Raw genomic sequence first — 21438 nt, 5'->3', positions numbered from 1 at the left:
ACAAGGGAGTAACGCCCATATTTCTCGCTAAGCATCACGGGACGTAAGAAAAAGCTGGATAAGTGGAGCTCTCTTGGTGTTAGCTGGCTGCTTGCCACTATTTCCTATGGTAATGCTGACATTTTTAATCTAAAATTATTGGTTGTTTTGTTAGACTGAATTAAGGATTGAATTCAGAGTGTTCATAATATCAATTTTTACTACGTTTTTTGGAGTATTTGAATTTAAATTTATTTTAATTGAAAGTTTTAGGCTAAGTGCTAACATTAGCATTTTTAGCATTTCCGATTTGACATCAGGAGATATAGAGCGAGAGATGAAACACACCTTATAAATCATTTAAAAGTGTATTTTTATATCTTAACATGTATATTTGGGTTTTCTTTTGAGTCTGTATATGTTTCCAAAAGAGATTTAATTCATTTAAAGCATCTTGGTAGAAGATTGACACTTGACTTTCAGTATTGTTTTTTCTTCGCATTAAAGTGTTTTTCCCTTTAAATGTTGTGTTTGTTTATGTCATATATGCTGGTGAATTTGTAATTTAAAATAAGCAGATCTTAAAAAAAAATATTGGTCTTTATTTCACTGGTACAAAAGGGTAAGGATCACCTTGGTGCATGTGTATCATTACAAACTCATTATTAACTACCCATGAATCCATGACTTGTTGATACATCATCATGTCATGACTTTACTTGGTGGGGCACATCAATATTAACTCATTGTTAACTACTCATGAACTGTTATCAACTGATGACTTGTTAATGCATCATCATGTCATGACTTTATTTGGTGGGGCACATCATTATAAACTTACTATCAACTACACATGCACAACACAAGTATTCATCCCAGTTAAATCACATATTGTTTAGCATTATTTAGTTTGTCATGAGGTAAAAGCTGAGATTCGGACATGGCCTGCATATGGATGACAAGTGACCTGAGTGATAGTACCGACAGTGGTAGGGTGAGTATGAAGGGAAAGGAATGGATAATCATACAGAACGGGTTGAGATACATTATTATTATTAATAATAATGATTGGTGGCAATAGTTCACCCAAAATTGAAAATTTTCATAATTTACTCACCCTCATGCCATTCCAGATGTGTGTGACTCTTTTCTTCTGCAGAACACAAACAAATATTTTTAGAAGAATATCTCAGCTCTGTAGGCCCATAAAATGGTGAATGGTGACCAAAATGGTTAAGCTCCAAAAAGCACATAAATGCAACATAAAAGTAATCCATATGAATTCAGTGGTTTAATCTGTCTTCTAAAGTTGTCCAATCAGTTTTTGGTGAGATCAGACCAAAATATTACTCATTTTTCACAATAAATTTCCATGGCCATCATGATTTCAAACTAAATTACACTTCCTTGTACCATCTAGCACTCTGTGCATGCATCGAGCACTAAAAAGTGTAATTGAGCTTGAAATCATGATAGCCAAGGAAATTTACTGTGAAAAATGAGTTATATTTTGTTCTGATCTCACCGAAAATTGATTGGACAACTTTTGAAGACATAGATTTAACTACTGAATTCATATGGATTACTTTTATGCTGTTTTATGTGCTTTTTGGAACTTCAAAAATGTGGTCCCCATTCACTTGCATCATACATTTTTTGGGCCTACAAAGCTGAGATATTTAATATCTTCATTTGTGTTCTGCAGAAGAAAGTCATACACATCTGGAATGGCATGTGGGTGAGTAAAAGATGGGAGAACTATTCGTTTAATATTTTCAAAATGTAATTAGGATGATCCATGTAAATTATGCAGAATAATCCTGCATCATCCAGTGATGATTGTGGCGAACCTGAAGACATCAAAATTTATATATTTTTTAAAATTATGACCATATTCAATTATGCAAATTTAATTCAAGGTTGAAGTACTTCACATTCTTTCTTATAAAACCTGTTTGATTTAGTTTATTTCCTAATGTTAATTTATGCATTAACTATCAAACACATAGTAACATGGAATTAAGGTGACCATTATTAATGCATGAATTCAAATGACTCATGTTGTAGTTAATGTTAGCTCTTCATTAGTTCATTAGTTCTTCATAGAGTCAATTCCTTAACTCATCATTAATTTATGTATTAATTATATACTATTAATTCAGGTATTAATTCATGATTATTCATGTACTGTAATTATAAAGTGTTACCAATCTCCTTTGTTTTGATAAGGCTAATTTCATTGTTAACATTTTATTATCCTAAATACACACAATTAATGAATAATTTCACACTTTTTGCACTTAATTTCACCTTTATTTGGGGCAAAATTGGTGTGGGACAGTCGTAATAAAATAAAAATAAAAATCTAAAAAGCATTTTCACACAATAAATATTGAAATGGTATATGTTTATTTCACTCTTTGTTTAGATTATCATAGTTTTAAACATAACAATTTGTAATAGTTTATTATTGAAAGTCTGTGTCTGGAACAAGGCTAAAACAGTAACGTCTATACATAAAAGGCTTTTGAAAAGTACCACAAATAAATGATGAAGGCCTGGTAAAACCTTTCCAGTTCAGATTAAGTGAGACCTTCATGTTACAAAAGAAAAAAGGTGAAATCTGTTCATTTTGTAAAAAATCAAGCCCTTGCACATGAAAGTGTCTGAAGTTGAAGAAACACCCAGAAATTAAATGCTGCATCAGAGTTGTTGTTGCTGTTTCATCAAACGTCATGTTTTCTGTTGGCTGCGCATGACAAGCAACACACAATGCAACACAACACAGTCTTTTCAGTGTAAAGGTGCTATAGATGGTTAAAAAGATGCAAAAAAGTAAAGACCAATCACAATTTAGTATGCAAATAAACACAAGAAAGAAGACCAACTGTAATTCACTATAGAAATGTTGGGATGACCTCATAGCTGTTGATTAGATTTTGAATAGCAAATATTCTAAGGGGCCATACAGACTGAACACGTTCTTGCATTGAAAAAGGATAGATGCAGTGCAACGAATGTAGGTGTTGCACTTTTCACAAGATGTGCTTTTTAAAGTTTAAATTCTTTTAACTTTACACAGCACCTTAAAAATACAGTCTTCCTGTGTGAGACGCTGATAAAAGCAAAATAGCAAGATGTTACGTACGTTCATCTAGCGCATGTTTACATACAAATCAATGGAAAAACAGTGCAGAGAGATGCAAAAACGTGTTTGGTGTAAACAGCCCTGGTGTGGCAAATTCACTATTTTTTAGATCCGACCTGGGGAAATGCACCGTCCATATTATGTTTGCAAGTTTTTGGGTATGTTTGCACTGTTACCTGATTTACACATTTCCTTTAGTCAAGGAGGTGGTAAAACAACACAGACAGTACAAATAAACAAAGCTATCAGGAGGTGCAATTCTTTCTCAGTGGATTTCCACCAACTTTATATTTTAGAACATTAATCTTAAATTTATTAAATGCAAAAAGTTGATAAAGACCCAAAATAGTTAGCACAATTAAGACTGAAATTATCAACTTGAATGAATGAATGAATGTTACATTTATATAGCACTTCTCCGACACTACACTCAAAGCACTTTACATAGTGAAAAGGGGACTCTCCTCAACCACCACCAGTGTGCAACATCAACCTGGATGATGCGACAGCAACTATAGTGCGTCAGTACGCTTACCACACACCAGCTATTGGTGGAGTGGAGAGAGAAGAGTGATACATCCAATTGACCCTTTGCTAAGCCCCGCCTTAAAAGCACTTCTGACCAATCCTGTCTTAGCAACTGTTGTCCTGCCACCATTACTCTGACAGCGTTTGCTATTTTCCAATGACAGCCTATGGAAGTAATGTGTCTTTCAGTACTTTTAAGTTGGGTTTTATTAAAATAATCAAAAAAATGTAAAACACGTTGTTGCTGTGTCATTTGTAATAGTGACACGAGTTACCCAGAGAGGATACCTGCAGCGTTTTGCTTTTTTTTATATTAATCTTTAAATGAATCTGGAGAAGAGCATGTTCTGGAATAAACGGTTTCTGTCCTCATTCCCAAATGAACATATAACATCTGCAACGACACCTAGATTTGCTCCAAGGTAAATTAAAGCTACTAACTGAACTTTAATTAATTTATGTATTGATTCAAGTCATAGTAAAAGCGATAACAAATAAACAGTTCACAGTATAAAAATGAGTGTGCTATGAGACGTTATAAACACTCTCTGTTCACTTAAGCTGATGTTATTAGATGTGTAATCGCTATTAAATGAAGTTTGTCTCTTTTCAAGTGACTGTAATAATTGTTTGCCTTGATTCTGATTCACAGTCTCCACAGTTTTCAATCAAATTACTGCGTAATTTAACAATTTCTTTTACAAAAAAAAAAAAACATTCGGATAAATACGCATTACAATGTCACTCTTCATACCAGCCCACGTAAAAATATTGTCCATTCCGTTTGTGAGAATATTTGGCCAAAAACCACATCATACATGGCAGTCTCCCATTCATTCCAATGGGGAGTTCTGCAGAGCATGTCAGAGCGAGCAACTGCAACCAAGGGGGGCGGAGCTTACAGAAGGGTCAATTAATGGAGAGGGATTATTAGGAGGCCATGATTGATAAGGGCCAGTGGGGGGAATTTGGCAGGGACACCAGGGTTACACCCCTACTCTTTACCAGAAGTGCCCTATGATTTTTAGTGACCACAGAGAGTCAGTACCTCGAATTAACGTCTCATCCAAAAGACGGTGCCTTTTTACAGTACAGTGTCCCTGTCACTATACTGGGGCATTAGGACCTACACAGACTGCAGGGTTAGCACCCCTGCTGGCCTCACTAACACTTCTTCCAGCAGCAACCTTAGTTTTCCTCAGGAGGTCTCCCATCCAGGTGCTAGCCATGCTCAACCCAGCTTAGCTTCAGTGGGCAACCAGTCTAGGTGTTATGGCTGCATTTTATTTTAAATTGAATAAAAAGAAGAGGAAATTCAATGCAGTGTTGCCCTGCAAGCACTACACTAAAATAACTATTTATAAAATAATTATTCTATAGACCCTTAGCAATGAAAGCTGCCAAATCAGTTATTTGTTAAGCCTCAGTAAGATGTTCAAACACAGTAATGACTATGTTTTTTCTGTCTGAGCTTACTGTTTTAACATGTCAATATATATGCACAAGTCTCGAAAGAAAAAGAGCATAATCATTTACTGTGGCAAGCCACAGCTGTTGAGATTTACATCTGAATGCTAAACAGTGTGAGCGATGAAAGAAAAAAATAACAACCTTTTGCTCAAAGATTGACTAAAATTAGATGATGAAAACAAAAAAAAAAACTTCAGTTGGGTAGAAAAGCCTTTCTGGGGCTCGGCGAGACTTTGAGCCGGCTGGCGAGGCTTAATTACGCTTGTTGAAACAGTTGTTTTCAGCATAACTTTCTGTCTCCCGCTGCTGCTTTACCTGTGATCCTTGTGATTTATGACAGAATGCGGTTGTGCATTTTGGCAGACATATCAAACTGTATGGGGAAAAAAATCAGACATAAAAGGTGTAAAGAAAAAAAGAGAGAAAAGTGAGAGCTTGGAAAGAGAGAACAAAAAGAGATGGAGAGAGAGAGAGAGAGAGAGAGAGAGAGAGAGAGAGGGACAAAGATAAGGATAGTAACGTTTTTGTTTGTTTGATATCGTTGCATTCAACACTGAAGCTGTGCCAGTGCCTCTATCTTCAATGGTACACATTAGCAATGGGGTGTGATGCTCCCCAGGCAAAAGTATGTTTGTGGTGTGCACCCTTATGTGAGCGAGTGTGCATGTTCGTGTGGATATCTATGTATCCTCTCAGGGTTGATTCAACAGCAGATCTGGGCCACTGCAGGGTCACAACACACTGTCTCCTGTGCAGAGTGGGTGAGGAAGGGTTATGCACCAAATCACTTGTGGATAGAGACCCTGCCGAGACTAAACTGCAGGTCTTGATGTCTCAAAGGCAAACAGAAGAGTTGAAGAAGTTTGTTTGAAATCTGTTGCCTTTCAGCGTTTGTGAATGGGAAGATACCAGGACTTTGTGAAAGATGCTCAGAGAAGGAAATGGTAAATGGTGTCTAAATTATCCACATATGATCTTGATGAGTTTACACTCAAATTGTGCTTCCGGGGAATAACACTTGATTATGTAATCATAGTCTTTCCACATCATGAGTAATCCTGAGTATATTTTTCTATCTTGGCTCTGCTGCCAAGGTAAACGTTGCAAGAACGCTCCATCAACTCAATCATAGTGCCAATAGGCATGAATTAGCACATTACACTGCACAATTCCTGATGTCCCCTTATTCTCTGTTTAGGTCTCATTCATGAACCATGCATACTCGAGTATTTGTGCGTAAAACCTGTGTGCGTACATTTTCATACAGAAATCATGTTTGCACCTATTTTTTTTTTTAAATGAAGGATTTAGGATTTTTAACTCAAACCTCAAGGATGCAAAAATGGCCTTACACTAGCAACGTACACACTACAAAGTTTTGGGAGTGACAAGCTCATTTAAGCTTTTATAATTTACACTATGAGGAATATATGAAAATGCAGGTTTCACTATCTGAATTTTTCTGGAGTTCATTCGTTTGTAGAATACGGTTGTCAATCACGTAAATTACTGACCAGAGTGTGTACAGAACAGGGATTAAGCACTCAAAGGGGAACATGACAACCATATTTAGCCGCAGTGTGTATGTGGCCAAAGTGTCCAAAACAGATGCGATGTAATTTCAGCAATAAGCAATTTGTCTGTCCACTACAGACTCCACACTGAATGTAATAATGGTGAGTGACTCGGCACAATAATATTACAATTGGGGCTCTATGCTTGTGACCACGTTACGCGCAACGACCGTGCACTACGTCTTATCCAATTTTCATGTGAGCGCTAATTCTAAGTGTAATTTTTTTTACCAGTGAAAGTGGGCATGGGTGGGAGTGCTTGTGCTGTCTGTGAGTGTATGCACATAAACTGTGGGTGTATTGTATGTTAATAAATTGCCACAAAGTGCAATTTGCTATTTTCCTGAAAAATAGGTCACTGCACTGAAACGCCTGAGAAGCACGTCTATTCTGCAAGCTGATGATATTAAAGAGCTTTCAATCACTTTAAAAAATAGCCATGATTTGTGTCAGTAGATCAGTATGATTAATAATAATAATACGCTTATTTGTATAGCCCCTTTCCAAAGCTAAAGGACGTTGTACAGAAATTAAACATAAAACATTAAACAGAGAAACATAAAACAAATATTCATTACAAAACAATAAACAATAGGAGAGCAGCAAAGCATGTTTCATGCATCCCATAAAACCGCCAAGACTGGAGGTGAAACAGTCTAATAGAGAATACATACATCGTGGTCCAGTGGCAGGAGGAAACAAAAAAACACACCTTTGTTTACTCTAAATCTCCACGTTCACTTTCACTTTTACATCTGAAAGTCACATGTGGTGCCTGTTTAGTTTCACTTTCACATCTGAAAATGAAAGTTAAAGTGGAGATTTAGAGTAAAAATGACTTAAATATTGTTCTGTTTCTCACCCACACCTATCATATTGCTTCTAAAGATATGGATTTAACCACTGGAGTCAAATGGATTACTTTTATGTTTCCTTTGTGTCATTTTTGGAGCTACAAAGGTCTGATCACCATTCATTGCATTGCATGGACCCACAGAGCTGAGATATTTAAGAAAAATCTTTGTTTGTGTTCTGCAGAAGAAAGAAAGTCATGCATATCTGGGATGGCATTTGGGTCAGTAAATGATGAGAGAATTTTTATTTTGGGTGAACTATCCCTTTAAGGCATAGGGCTCCGTGATGTTTAAAGGAATAGTTCACCCAAAAATGAAAATTCTCTAAATATTCACTTACCCTGATGCCATCCCATATGTGTATGACTGTCTTTCTTCAGCAGAACACAAATGAAGATTTTTAGAAGAAAGAGCTCTGTCAGGTCCTTATAATTCAAGTACATGGGTGCCAACACTTTGACGGTCCAAAAGTCACATTTAGGCAGCATAAAAGTAATCCACATGACTCCAGTCGATCAATGAATGTCTTCTGAAGCGAATCGATAGGTTTATTTAAGAAACAAGTCGATTATTAAAGCGTTTTTAATTTTAAATCAGTGCTTCCGACCAGGGCTCTGATGCTGTTTGAAATGGCCGAACTCTTGCGTGACATTCTTTCTTCTGTTGTAAATAAGCACTGCTTCCATATTCTCGTGTGAACTCGCCGACGCGCCTACGTCACACGACAGCTACATAATGCGTCAACTGCTGGCAGGAAGCGCTTTTTAAAAGTTAATAACATTTTAATTATAGATTTATTTTTGACACAAACGTATTGATTTGCTTCATAAGACAGGACTGGAGTCGCAAGGATTACTTGCATTATAAGGACCTGACAGAGCTCTATCTTCTTCTAAAAATCTTTATTTGTGTTCTGCTGAAGAAAGGCAGTCATACACATCTGGGATAGCATCAGGGTATGTGAATAATGAGAGAATTTTCATTTCTGGGTGAACTATTCCTTTAAGTTGCATATTATGAGAAGCAGGATTTTGGACTGGAGTAACGGATCTTGTCGACCCTGTTGACAATACAGTATATTTATGTCTTACTGTTTAAAACTATGGTTGTTAGTAGTTTGAAGTGATTGTGATTAATGTCATGATTTCAATATAAAACGGTATGTCAAAAAAAGTCAATTATGTCATTGTAAAAAAAATTGTGGACCCCACAGTACCCCCTTGTGGTCCCCTTGAGGCCCCTGGACCCCTGTAAGAAGACCGTTGGTCTAAGTGACCTTAAAATGAGTGTTACTCATTTGAAAATAACACAAATAATGTGTTAATCACAATCTAGGATAGGTTCTGCATAAAAGTGCAGTCAAACAAAGTCTGGTCTAGATGCAGTAGTTCCAGACTACCTATCAAACATCCTACATAGTCAAGTAAACCTTTTCTATGTACATAAGTAAGAACACTTGTAGGTAAATATTAATAAATGAGCCCCTTTTTTCTTTAAGGAGACTGTATGCCTGTGGTGGCGTTCACCTCCCCCTGCTCTCCGAGCAACACTTATCTCTCTGCAGATGCTCAGAATAGCACAAGCCAGGCCTGAACTGCCCGTTCGGCTCTTATCAGGCCACTGCAATTGGGAGGCTGCTTGTGTAAGGCAGAAATGAGAAAGCTCTGCACGCCAGCACAGCCCATGGAGTCATCACTCAGGTGTTGGAGGTGATGATAAGTCCTCACATGTGTGCTGATATGGCAGAGACACACATGTATATTTCCACAGATTAACATAAATGCTATAGCAATGATGGCTGCACACTACTTGTGTTATAACATGAACTTAGCGGCAAAGTCCATTTCTAAATTTCCCAAGTTAATCTTTTCACAAGCTTCTCCATTTCCATAATAATTGCCATCAAATTGCAAGCGGTTTATTTTGCATCACACAATGGCTAAGAGCGAAGACTCACAGGGAAATGCTGACCGCTCAAGATGGCCTCTCTGTGGGGTAATAGAGTGTATGCCTGTTTGTCTGTGCGTATATCCTCCCTGGAGAAGGCCAGTTAAGGCTCTCTCCGCCCCATAAACAGGCCGGCAAACAGACTCATTTATTCAGTGACTTTAACTTCTCATTAGTTTCTGCCTTACCCATAAAAAGGGCACATTATCAGAAGCTGTCAGCAAAGAGCTTACTGGAGCTTTATCATCCGTTTGGACACAGGGAGTGGAGATGCATCTGACCACAGGACATTGCAGTGCTGAGACTTCCTCTTCTGCTTGGGGTCCACTCGTCAGTGAAGCTAAGTGAGTGGAACACAATAACCCATATGCTGATTTTAAATGTAGTGTCTTGACTTTCACTTTACTTCACTACATTTTAAAGAGAAGATTCATACTTTCTTTACTCTGATAAATTTCTCCCGACCCTTTCGTTACTTTTACAACTGAACACTCCAATAAATAAAAAAAGCACGTGGATCGGCAATAGTAATGTCTGATTTGTGAAAGAATCATTTGAGTCAAATCTTTTAAATTTGATTCCTTTGAATAGGTTAAAACAATTCAAAAAGTGGTCTGAATGAATCGTGTTGCGAATCACAAATCTGAATCAAAATCACAATGAAGTGCGTGTCCAACAGCACGTGTTACTGTACATCGTCTCCACTGGGGAAAAGAAGAAAATGCTCATGTAAGTTTTAATCTGTGTTTTGACACTAAATTAATTTGATACGTTTTGGCTTAAATATTATGAACGTTGTAAAATTATGATGAAATGTGCGATAATTCTCCCGCTTTTCCAGGAGACCTTTTAATATCAAATTTCAAGTCAATCAATGCAGTTTACCTTTTATATTTAACCGAGGTACAGTGTGTATATAATGACCATATGTGCTTATGTCTAACAAATTACTAACAATAACATTTGCGAAATGCATTAAACCTGAAACAGATAAATTTTCTGACGAAGATGTGAATGGTGCTTGCCTAAGCAAAACTAGGGTGTTCTGGGTGGTTGCTAAGGTGTTCTCAGTGTTTTTTGCAATTGTGTTGTTATTACGATGGTTACTAGGGTGTTCTGGGTGGTTGCTTGGACATTATGCAGTTACCAAGGTGCTCTGCTCTGTGTTTTAGCACATTGCTACAGTATGTGATTGCTAGTGTGGTCTGGGTGGTTTCTAAGTTGTTGCTATGCTGTAGCTATTTTGTTCTCTATGTTTGTAGAACATTGCTATGCAGTTTCCAGGGTGGGTGGTTGCCGGGTGTTTGCTTACTGGCCCAAGTTAAATCCACATATGTTCAACACATAACCAGTATAAAGACAATTTCAGTTATGTTGTGGTTTAAGCTTGTGATGTAATGTTCGTTCAAGTGATTTTAGTAAAAAAGAATATGCCTGTTTTGCAATTTCCTATTTTTTCTCTTTTTCACTTTTTGAAATGATCCACGTATTTTAATGCTTTTAATTGATGATTTATCAATCTTATTTGATCATTCTTGTGCCACCATTTTTCAGTAAACTATTCCTTTAAGTATATTTTTAAAGCCATTGAAATATATCAAAATTTCAAAAAATCAAAAACAATTTCTCACACATGTCCAGCGCTAGAGCCACTGTGGTTATTCCTCTATAGGCTAAACTCCATGCAAATAAAAAGACAGCAACTCAAATTCTCAGAATAAACTCAATAAGCTTCTCACTACAAACAGCCCCACTGACAGCTCATTTCATTACATTTTTGGCACAGTAAGAGTGGGTTGAAAGAAATGCCTTGACGTGTTTCGCATTTCATTTATGACACATTTAGGTGTCATCATCCATGCATGATGTGTTGCAGTGTTTTCCCTCCCTTTTAACTCTGGAAGAAATGGTGACAAATTAGCAAATATGAAAATAGGATATTTAGACATTACATAACTGACTACCAATTTAGATCCGCAAATGAACATTTGCTCTGGCCTGGAGTCAGACGGTTAAAGCCGTGGCCCCTCAGCAGCTCTGCACAATCATCCCAGCTTCACTTTAATGTGCTGCCAGGGCAAGAACACTGGGGCAGAATGAACTTGGAGAGTCATCACACAACTCCAGCTCTTATCATTTTATATGACCTTCAGGCTTTAATACAGTGAACGTGCATAGAAAACGAGTGTGGAACAAGAAGGGTGTTTGTGGTGCTTCGACTGAGAGACAGGTACAACACTTCAAATATGTAGTTCTCTAAACAGCATCTACAAAAGTATCACTCCTTCATGAGATGCTGAAAAAAACAAAGAGATGCAATGCAAAGGTCAAAGATATCCATCTAGTCAGGGGAGGAATGGCCATAGGGAGAACCGGGACTTTTCCCGGTAAATGATGACTCTTGGCAATGGACAAGGACAGTAAGTTAACTTGATATAGTTTCATGGAAATTGCTTACGTCACAATACAAATAGAAGGCAGAACAGTTTACCATAAAAATATTGTCCACACTTTTTATGGTTCATCAGTTGTCTTTCTTTAAATCTTGACTCTCCGGGACAGAGGACGCTACCCTTATTCACTCTCACTGGGGATGGGGTGAAAATTAGTCTATTGCTTCATAATTGAGTGCTAACCAAAGGTGTCAGATGGACAGATATTACTTCCCACCACATTCACACTCATTTTGAGGAAAGCTCATTATATTGATAAAGTAGTAGTACAAGATGCAAAGTTTGTTTGAATCAATTTGAGAAAACTATGGAAGAATTCTAAATGGGGGAAAAACCGTTTTCACTTTATTAAAACGAGAGTCATGGGTAAGCATGCAACACAACACTGTTTGAAATGACTTGTTAAATTAAAGTAAAGGGTTGTTGTGGCAGTGCGAGTCAACTAAAAAAAAAACATACAAACAAAAAAACTCAAACAACTACAGCAAAAAGGTCAAATGAGAGTTTATATTTAAAAAATAATCCAACCTGGTCTCATTTATAACATTACTATATTTACATTTTTGCACAATGATTTTTGCGTAGCTCGTACACATCGCAGCAGTTTCCTGGTGAGATAAACACTAGAAGCTCTAAAAAAACACTGACATTTATTCACTTTCACAAAAATCATAAGTAAAACGGCAGATTATAAATTCATTAATACTTACCTTTCACCCTATTTCTCACACAATGCTATCTTATGACATCAAAACACTTTTAATACAGCGCGTGTCTTGTATGGCGAACAATTTTAATGTTTACAATGTTTACAAGCTTGTTCGGGCGTGGTAGCTGAACTGATAAATCATTGGATTTATGATTCACAGGACCCGGGTATGAGTCCTGAAGAGCATGTGAGTCAATAAATGAGCTGAAAGTGTCATAGAAGTGCCACAAAATGATGTGGTTGCTTCAGCAGTTAAGTTTTTATCACACATTTGTTTTTTATGACACTCTCTTTAAGGTTTAGGTTTACGGTTTAGGGTAGAGAGGGAAGTTGTATTGATTTAAAACTCTATTGTGCATCTGTTTGGGAGAACATTTAATGCCACACAGTGGACATTTCACCCTGGAACTGCTGCGGTATGTGTAATGAACCACATAATATCATTTTGCAAAAATGTCACCACAGTCACACAGGCTGAAATAAGCACCACTGTTTTGCACCTGTATTCTGTTTGCAAAATTGCTCTTTCTGAAAAATGTCACTGTAAAATGGCTTTTCATAGACAATCACTCAAGTTATTAAGTGGCACGACAGAGAAATGGACTGAACAGACTGGCTTTATGCCAAGTGAGGCTAATTGGCCTTGGTTTTGTTTAGGGCATTGTGATTAATGAAGTTTATAATGAGAGCATTATGATGAAGGCGGCAATCTGTCAGCCGGTGACTGGAGTTTTCAATGGGGTAGTTAAATGAACAGTTAAGAGATGATTTGATTATCCTGACACAAAAACACAATTTTTAACAAAATAAAACCTTAAAAAACTGTGGGCATCCAATTTGTAGCACTCAAGCTAATAGCTTAAAAGTCTGAAAATTCATAAAATGAAATCTGGGGCTGTTATTTTCAAAGCGCATATTTGCAGATTTGGAGGCTGAACAATAGGTGTATAGCATCACAGATTCCTCATTAGAGAATCCTCAGATATTTCCATTACACACAAAAACACTCTTCTGTCTATACGGCAAACACAAAATACACACTCCTACAGCAAACACATGTACACACATTTAACTTACAGTATGGTAACTTACTGAAATAATGATCGCCAAACAGATCTTCATCCTCATCTGCTTGCAATGAAAAATTAAATCAAGGTAAAAAAGGATGGTAAATTATTAAAACAACAACTAAAACTACAACAATGTAGCAAACACACACACACACACACACACACATCTATATATATATATATATATATATATATATATATATATATATATATATATATATATATATATATATATATATACACTATATTGCCAAAAGTATTCGCTCATCTGCCTTTAGACACATATGAACTTAAGTGACATCCCATTCTTAATCCATAGGGTTTAATATGACGTCGGCCCACCCTTTGCAGCTATAACAGCTTCAACTCTTCTGGGAAGATTTTCCACAAGGTTTAGGAGTGTGTTTATGGGAATTTTTGACCATTCTTCCAGAAGCGCATTTGTTAGGTCAGACACTGATGTTGGACGAGAAGGCCTGGCTCGCAGTCTTCGCTCTAATTCATCCCAAAGGTGCTCTATCGGGTTGAGGTCAGGACTCTGTGCAGGCCAGTCAAGTTCTTCCACACCAAACTCGCTCATCCATGTCTTTATGGACCTTGCTTTGTGCACTGGTGTGCAGTCATGTTGGAACAGGAAGGGGCCATCCCCAAACTGTTCCCACAAAGTTGGGAGCATGGAATTGTCCAAAATCTCTTGGTATGCTGAAGCATTCAGATTTCCTTTCACTGGAACTAAAGGGCCAAGCCTAGCTCCTGAAAAACAACCCCACACCATAATCCCCCCTCCACCAAACTTCACAGTTGGCACAATGCAGTCAGACAAGTACCGTTCTCCTGGCAACCGCCAAACCCAGACTCGTCCATCAGATTGCCAGATGGAGAAGGGTGATTCGTCACTCCAGAGAACGTGTCTCCACTGCTCTAGAGTCCAGTGGCGGCGTGCTTTACACCACTGCATCCGACGCTTTGCATTGCACTTGGTGATGTATGGCTTGGATGCAGCTGCTCGGCCATGGAAACTCATTCCATGAAGCTCTCTACGCACTGTTCTTGAGCTAATCTGAAGGCCACATGAACTTTGGAGGTCTGTAGCGATTGACTCTGCAGAAAGTTGGCGACCTCTGTGCACTATGCACCTCGGCATCCGCTGACCCCTCTCTGTCATTTTACGTGGCCTACCACTTCGTGGTTGAGTTGCTGTCATTCCCAATCTCTTCCACTTTGTTATAATACCATTGACAGTTGACTGTGGAATATTTAGTAGCGAGGAAATTTCACGACTGGACTTGTTACACAGGTGGCATCCTATCACAGTACCACGCTGGAATTCACTGAGCTCCTGAGAGCGGCCCATTCTTTCACAAATGTTTGTAGAAGCAGTCTGCATGCCTAGGTGCTTCATTTTATACACCTGTGGCCATGGAAGTGATTGGAACACCTGAATTCAATTATTTGGATGGGTGAGCGAATACTTTTGGCAATATAGTGTATATATACATACTGTATATGTGGGACTGCAGATCTTGAAATGGTTTTGTTTTGTTGTTGGGAATTATTTCTGTACTGAACAATCTTAAGTTGTGAAATCAATGCCTACAATAACACTTACTGTATAAAAACATTGTTTTCATCCATGACTGTCATTGTTGTTCTGTCATTTCTGAGGGATGTTAAGGATCGTGTCCAGATTAAGGGTAGCAATTGAAGAGCAGAGCATACCGTTTTGGGTTTATTTCAGTTTATTTCACACAATGTGCTTCTGCAATGCTGAAGCTGTGCCAGAAATAAAATGTTAACCGAAAAACAGAAAGAAAGAAAAGAAAAAAGTAAAAAATGATGTGTAGATAAAACCATTTAACCACAGACAATGTAAATAGAGAGTCCTTATGCATAAGGCAACCTGATGAATGCAACATGCAAACAGAGTAGAAAAGAGCACTACACCACAGTGCATGTTATTCACTCCTACAAAATTGTACAACCTGCTATTCAATTATCTTTCTCCATAAGTGGCTTTTCATCCAGCAAAAATAATGCTTCCACTTAAATCAACCAATGTTGACTTAAAACAGATGTGGTAAACTGATCGCATTAATTCATATAAAATTACAAATCTGGTTATTTTCCAAAAAGCACAAAGTGTGGGATCAGAATTCAGTCTCGTTTGACTTATTTCCTGTTTTTCAAACTACTTTGATGGCAACACTTATGTAAAATAAAGACCTTCAAGTAGAATAAAAACCCTTGTGTAGAATAAAAGATGTTTTTCAAGGCCACTGTTGGCTGAAGTATTCGTCTCATAGAGTTTTTTTTTCTCCCCCCAACAAATGGTAAACCTTCAGAAAATGTTAGATGAGCCACTTTAATTTTTAATTATTTATAATAAGGTTTGCAATTTTATATTTGTGACATGTCTGAATTCAGTTTAAAACTCTGATTTCTGATTTGTGAGATTTTGTTATTTTCAATAAATAAACAATAAATAAACATGGAACAGGCCAAAATCATCATTAAAAGGGGAAAATAAATATTAGAGCACAACAGTCTGGTTCCTGAAGTAAAAATCCCTTCCCCAAGGTTGTTAGTCGATGGTACATGGCTCTGTTGAAGCCATTAGTCCACGTTTTCAACTTCATTGTTAAAAAAACATGTTTAATAGCAGAATTCCTAGTGAATAACTCCACTATCCATGACCCAGCAGAGAAAGATCCACCAATCAGAGAATCGCAGCCAACAGAGCAACCCAAATGAGTCCAGTAGCGACCACCCACTACCATGACTTGAATATATTTGTATATATCTGAAAATTTTGCAATAAAATTCAAATGTATTCTATACTTGTAATCAACAACTTTAAATCAATTGTTTTATATTTTCCCATCATTTTTAATTCTATTACGTAACTCGCAATGCTTCATGGGATAGTAGTTTATTCCCTCATTAAAGATGTAAAGTACACACTACACAGTCTTGTCCCTGTCTTTTGTGTCTGCTTTTCTAATACTCTTTTTACTTTAAATCAAAGTTTGTACTGTGGTGATTCACCTCAGAGTTTGTTAGTTTGGTTCATGGCTTAAAACTTTTTTGAGGAGGACTTAAAGAAATCCCTATGGAAAGAAATGAATGGGAAAAAAAACATTTCACCAAGCAGGATGGCTGAAAAAGTGGATGTGTACTGCTGCACTTTATTGCTATGTACTTAATATAATAGTTTATTCAAAAATATCTAATAATTCTCACAACAAAACAAAGCATGGGATTGGTGCCTTTGATATAAAAAAAATAAACAATGTGATACAAAAGTGTACCGTATTCATGGGACATGCCATGCATCCCATTTTAAACATTTATGTCAAAAGTATTATTCATTTCTTAAGGCCTAAAGTTATGTGTTACTGCACCTTTAACATATTGGAGGCTTAGGAAACAAACATGGCATTAGTATCATGAGCTGCAGGAGTTGATGCAGTGCAGAAAGCTGGAACTAAGAAACTTCCTCAACAAAGATTTGAACGCTTTCAGGGGACAAAACCGCGAGCAGATTAAACTACAGCAACGCGCACCGTACAATGACTCAGATGCAGATGGCACCTCCGAACCCTGTTCCTTTATTAACACTTCTCACACCACCAGTTCGTCTTGTGCAAAGGACAAGGGCAGACCCCATTAAGTGGCAAATTGCCGTCTCACAGCTTAATCAGGTGGCATCAGCATTCTGTTGGGAACATATGAAAAGCCATTATGGTCAAATCAATTCTCAATTACCTCTTTGCCGCCACCATCGACACGTTAAATAAACGTTAAGCGCTGTCACAGCTATTCTTCCTCATCGGTGATGGTGGAATGGCCATGCACACGTTATTCGAGCACCACGTGAATGCTAATGGATGGTGTAGGGCTTTACTGGTTGTTTAGATCAGTGTTACTATCAGAAATAATTAATAATTATTTCTTTAGTTATTAATTAATATTTAAATTAATTAATTGAATCTAACTCATTAAAACCTCATATGGGGCTCCAGTAAATGTAGTGTACTACGTTTAGGAGCAAGTTTGGTTATTAGCAATAATTAATAATTATCAAAGATAATTATTAATTATTAAAATAAATAGAACATTGATGAGAATCAATGTTAGCTTTTTTTTTAATCCTTTAAATCAACAATTATCAAAGATAATCATTAATTGTTAACATCGATGAAACATTAATTAAAATTAACACTAGCTTATTGATCATTCAAATTCAACAATCATCAAAGATAATTATCAATTATCAAAAATCAATAGAATATTAATAAGGATTAACATTGACGGGGCACCACCCTGGAATCAGGGACTAATAACCAGATAGTAAAACAGTCTCAATATTAGATTGTTTTCTTAGGAAAATCGACATCCGAAGAATATCGATTTTCGGGAAAAAAACAATGAATGAAGGCTTGAATCCGAGCACTGACATCCCGTCAGAATGACACAGGCGTATGCAAAACAAACCAAAACACTTCTCTTTGTAATATAAACAAAGTTTATTTATGCAGTAATATTAATTAATAATTAATACAATGCAGTCAATAAACTTCCGACTAACAACTACAAATTAAACAGTGATATGATTAGATATGGAAACTAAAATAATCCTGTAACACATAAGGTGTGTGTGTGACAGTGTGTGTGTGTGTAAGGAGGGACGCGCACAAAATGGCGGACGTGACTCTCATGGAGAGTATGTCACGCGAGACTTCCGGCCAGGGAATATGACCGCAAATGGGGGCGGAGAGAAACCAGTCAATAGCGTCTACCAGTTACCGTGTGTATCTGCTTGTACGATAGCTTAGGGACAAAGCTGGGCTTTAGCATTAAGCTATCTACAAGCCAAAAATGTGTGCCAGAATGTTTGTGAGGGGTCGCGTGCGTGTGTGTTGTTAGTACAAGAGAGAGAGAGAGAATAAAGTGACGGCCCTAAAGCCGATTTCGCGATCGTGGGAGAGAAAGCAGCTGTTAGTTGGACGGCTCGTAAAAGTCCCGCGTTCTTTGACTCTTTAATGGATAACTCAGTTTGCCGGTTTCACCAGCGATGGCGAAAATGCACAACAGTCCAATTTGGTTGGACCACAATACAGCAAAACAAATTCGTGATAATTAATACCCTGAGTATTAATAATGAGCGGACATGGCGGTCCGTAAACTGTACAAGCAAAAACCTTGAAACACAAGAATAACACACTATAATATTCTATCTCTGCCCAGACGTAAACCTCTTACTTGAATCGCATGAGGACACAGGTAGAATGTGTGTTCATCCATCCTTTAAATCCGACCCGGTTCATTGAGGCTCGTGTGATGACGGGAGGCCGTTTCCTCGCTCTGTTGGCAGGCACGGCTGTTGATTCTCGGCGGGCTGGCGGAGAACTTCAGAAATGTCGACTTGATTGAAGATGGAAGATGGAAGAGAAATCTTTAATCTCTTCACTTCTGCAGGCAAACGGATGAAGATGCGGATTGCTCAGCGGTCTCCTTCGGATCCGTTAGAGTGTTCGGTTGAACCCAGAGTAATCTCAACTCGTCCAGCGAGATGGAGATTGTATGGCCACAGTTTCAAGTCGGACGTTACTTCCTTGTGCCACGAGGTTGCACCTGAGAGTAGCGATGAGCTGCGTCTACACACTGCAAACAAAGTTGCTGGAAGCAAATCCCGGAAGCATTGCAGAGGTATTTCTACTCTTGATGATGTCATGGTTTGAGGGACGTTCTGTTATGTGCCTCATCCAATAGGGGTTGAGAGTTCGATCCTTTAGTGAGCAAGGCTTCATGGGATTTGTAGTCTGTTTTGGACTCCCTTTGTTTGATTTTGGCGCGATTTTTATCAGTAAGATTTACGACTTGGTGTGTGGGGGCCTGAGTTAGGTTTTACGACTTGTGTTAGGCCTGCCTTTGTCTTCTATCTGAATACATGAGGCCCAACAATGGTAAACACTCATGAAATAACAGCATGATGGAAAAGTGGGACAGATAAGCATCGAGAGGAACAAGTGGCATTAGCAGATTCATTAGAGCTCATCACATTTGGACCAAAGTAATGCTCGTTGGGCATTCGTCATGGTGTCACACACAAACACAGAAGCACATGATGCCACTGAGCCACTAACATGCAATAGTACCTGCAATAATTTGGGCAATCAAGACTGATTTCACTATAGAATCAAGATATTGATTCTATAGTGAAAATAATGTAAAGAATAAATTTACTTTTTGAGTTGGCTGTCAAAACGATAAAAAAATTTAATCAAATTAATTACATGATACATTGATTAATTAATATAAAATATTCATATATAGAAATATTTGCTGAGAAAAATACCCAAAATAAAAATTATTTAAAGACATTATTGTGGCAGACAAGTTCATTATTGAATTAGTCAAAAAGTGGCTTTGAAATTAATTGGGTTTTTTTGTAATTTCCATATTATTGAACTTAAGCCTATCATTGGCCTACTATACACAGCAATCCATTTTGCAATTGAGTTCAGCAATCTGTCCGAGGTAGACTTAGGGGCTGTTCACACAGAACACATCTTTGCATTCCGTCATCCTATTTTTGGATTGTTGGTCTATGTACAAACCAGATAGATGTTTTTAAAGTAATAGTTCACCCAAAACACAAATTCTCTCTTCATTTACTCAACCTTATGCCATCCCAGATGTGGGTGACTTTCTTTCTTCAGCAGAACAAAAATTAAGATTTTTAGAAGAATTTCTCAGCTCTTTTGGTCCATACAATGCAAGTGAATGGGTGCCAGAATTTTTAAGCTCCAACAATCACACAAGTCAGCATAAAAGTAATCCATACGACTCCAATGGTTAAATCATTAGCTCCAGAAGCAATTTGATAGGTGTGGGTGAGAAACAGATCAATATTTAAGTCAATTGTTTACTATAATTCTCCTCCCTGCTCGGTCAGGCTGCACTTTAACTTTCACATTCTTCTTCTTGTGTTTTTGGAGTGTCACATTCTTCATGCATACACCCCCTACTGGGCAGATTACTTTTATGCTGCCTTGATGTGATTTTTGGAGTGTCAAAAGTTTGGTATGTATGGACCTACAGAGATGAGATGTTCTTCTAAAAATCTGCAGAAGACAGAAAGTCACACACATCTGGGATGGCATAAGGGTGAGTAAATGATTAGAGAATTTTCATTTTTGGGTGAACTATAAGTCACTGTGTCTCTTCTTTGCTGTTTTTTTATCATCCTGAGCTCTGTGTTTTTACAACACATAGTCAAGTTAAAAGTAGTTCAACTTTGTAAAACATGACTCGGCACCCCTGCAATCTGTACTGTATTGTTGCGCTCAGTCTCGCTGTTTTTAAAGGCAAGAATGTGTCCTGTGTGAACAGCTCCTCACTTATTCTGTGCTTCCTGATCTCGGTAAGTATGGTTTGGGGGCCAAGAAGCATGTTTAAATGTGTTATTTATTTCACATTATTTTTTTTATATAATTAATTTTACTAAATTAACTTGTTAAATTGACAGTCCTAATTTACACATTTATGTTTCTTGTGGCACTATTCTATATTCTATTCTATTCTATACAAAAATCTGGCATATTTCACTCCCATAATTAATTTAAGTTTCTGTAGTTACTTAGTTTTTCTCCCTTATTGATTTAACTTCTGTAACTTAGTGTCCAATAACAGAGGGGACCTAC

At 37.4% G+C, this 21438-nt stretch overlaps 2 protein-coding genes across 3 annotated transcripts in view; both read right to left on the bottom strand.

Annotated features, from left to right (window-relative positions):
* Positions 1-21438, bottom strand: part of LOC127431111 (beta-galactoside alpha-2,6-sialyltransferase 1-like) — a 570878-nt gene that overhangs the window by 176211 nt on the left and 373229 nt on the right. The window contains exon 9 of one of the 2 annotated variants that reach the window (XR_007895527.1): positions 15049-15170. The exons of the other annotated variant lie outside the window; for it this stretch is intronic. The gene's annotated coding sequence lies outside the window, so the exon portion shown is untranslated. Of the gene's footprint in view, positions 1-15048; positions 15171-21438 lie in introns of those variants that run through there. 2 annotated transcript variants of the gene reach the window in all.
* The window catches only part of LOC127430904 (teneurin-2-like), a 338869-nt gene that overhangs the window by 264355 nt on the left and 53076 nt on the right, over positions 1-21438 (bottom strand). The gene's annotated exons all lie outside the window — the stretch shown is intronic.

This window comes from Myxocyprinus asiaticus, chromosome 40 (genome assembly GCF_019703515.2).
Source record: "Myxocyprinus asiaticus isolate MX2 ecotype Aquarium Trade chromosome 40, UBuf_Myxa_2, whole genome shotgun sequence".
Lineage (NCBI taxonomy): Eukaryota > Metazoa > Chordata > Actinopteri > Cypriniformes > Catostomidae > Myxocyprinus > Myxocyprinus asiaticus.
Note: the sequence above shows the minus strand (reverse complement) of the source record. Positions and strands in the feature narration are given on the sequence as shown.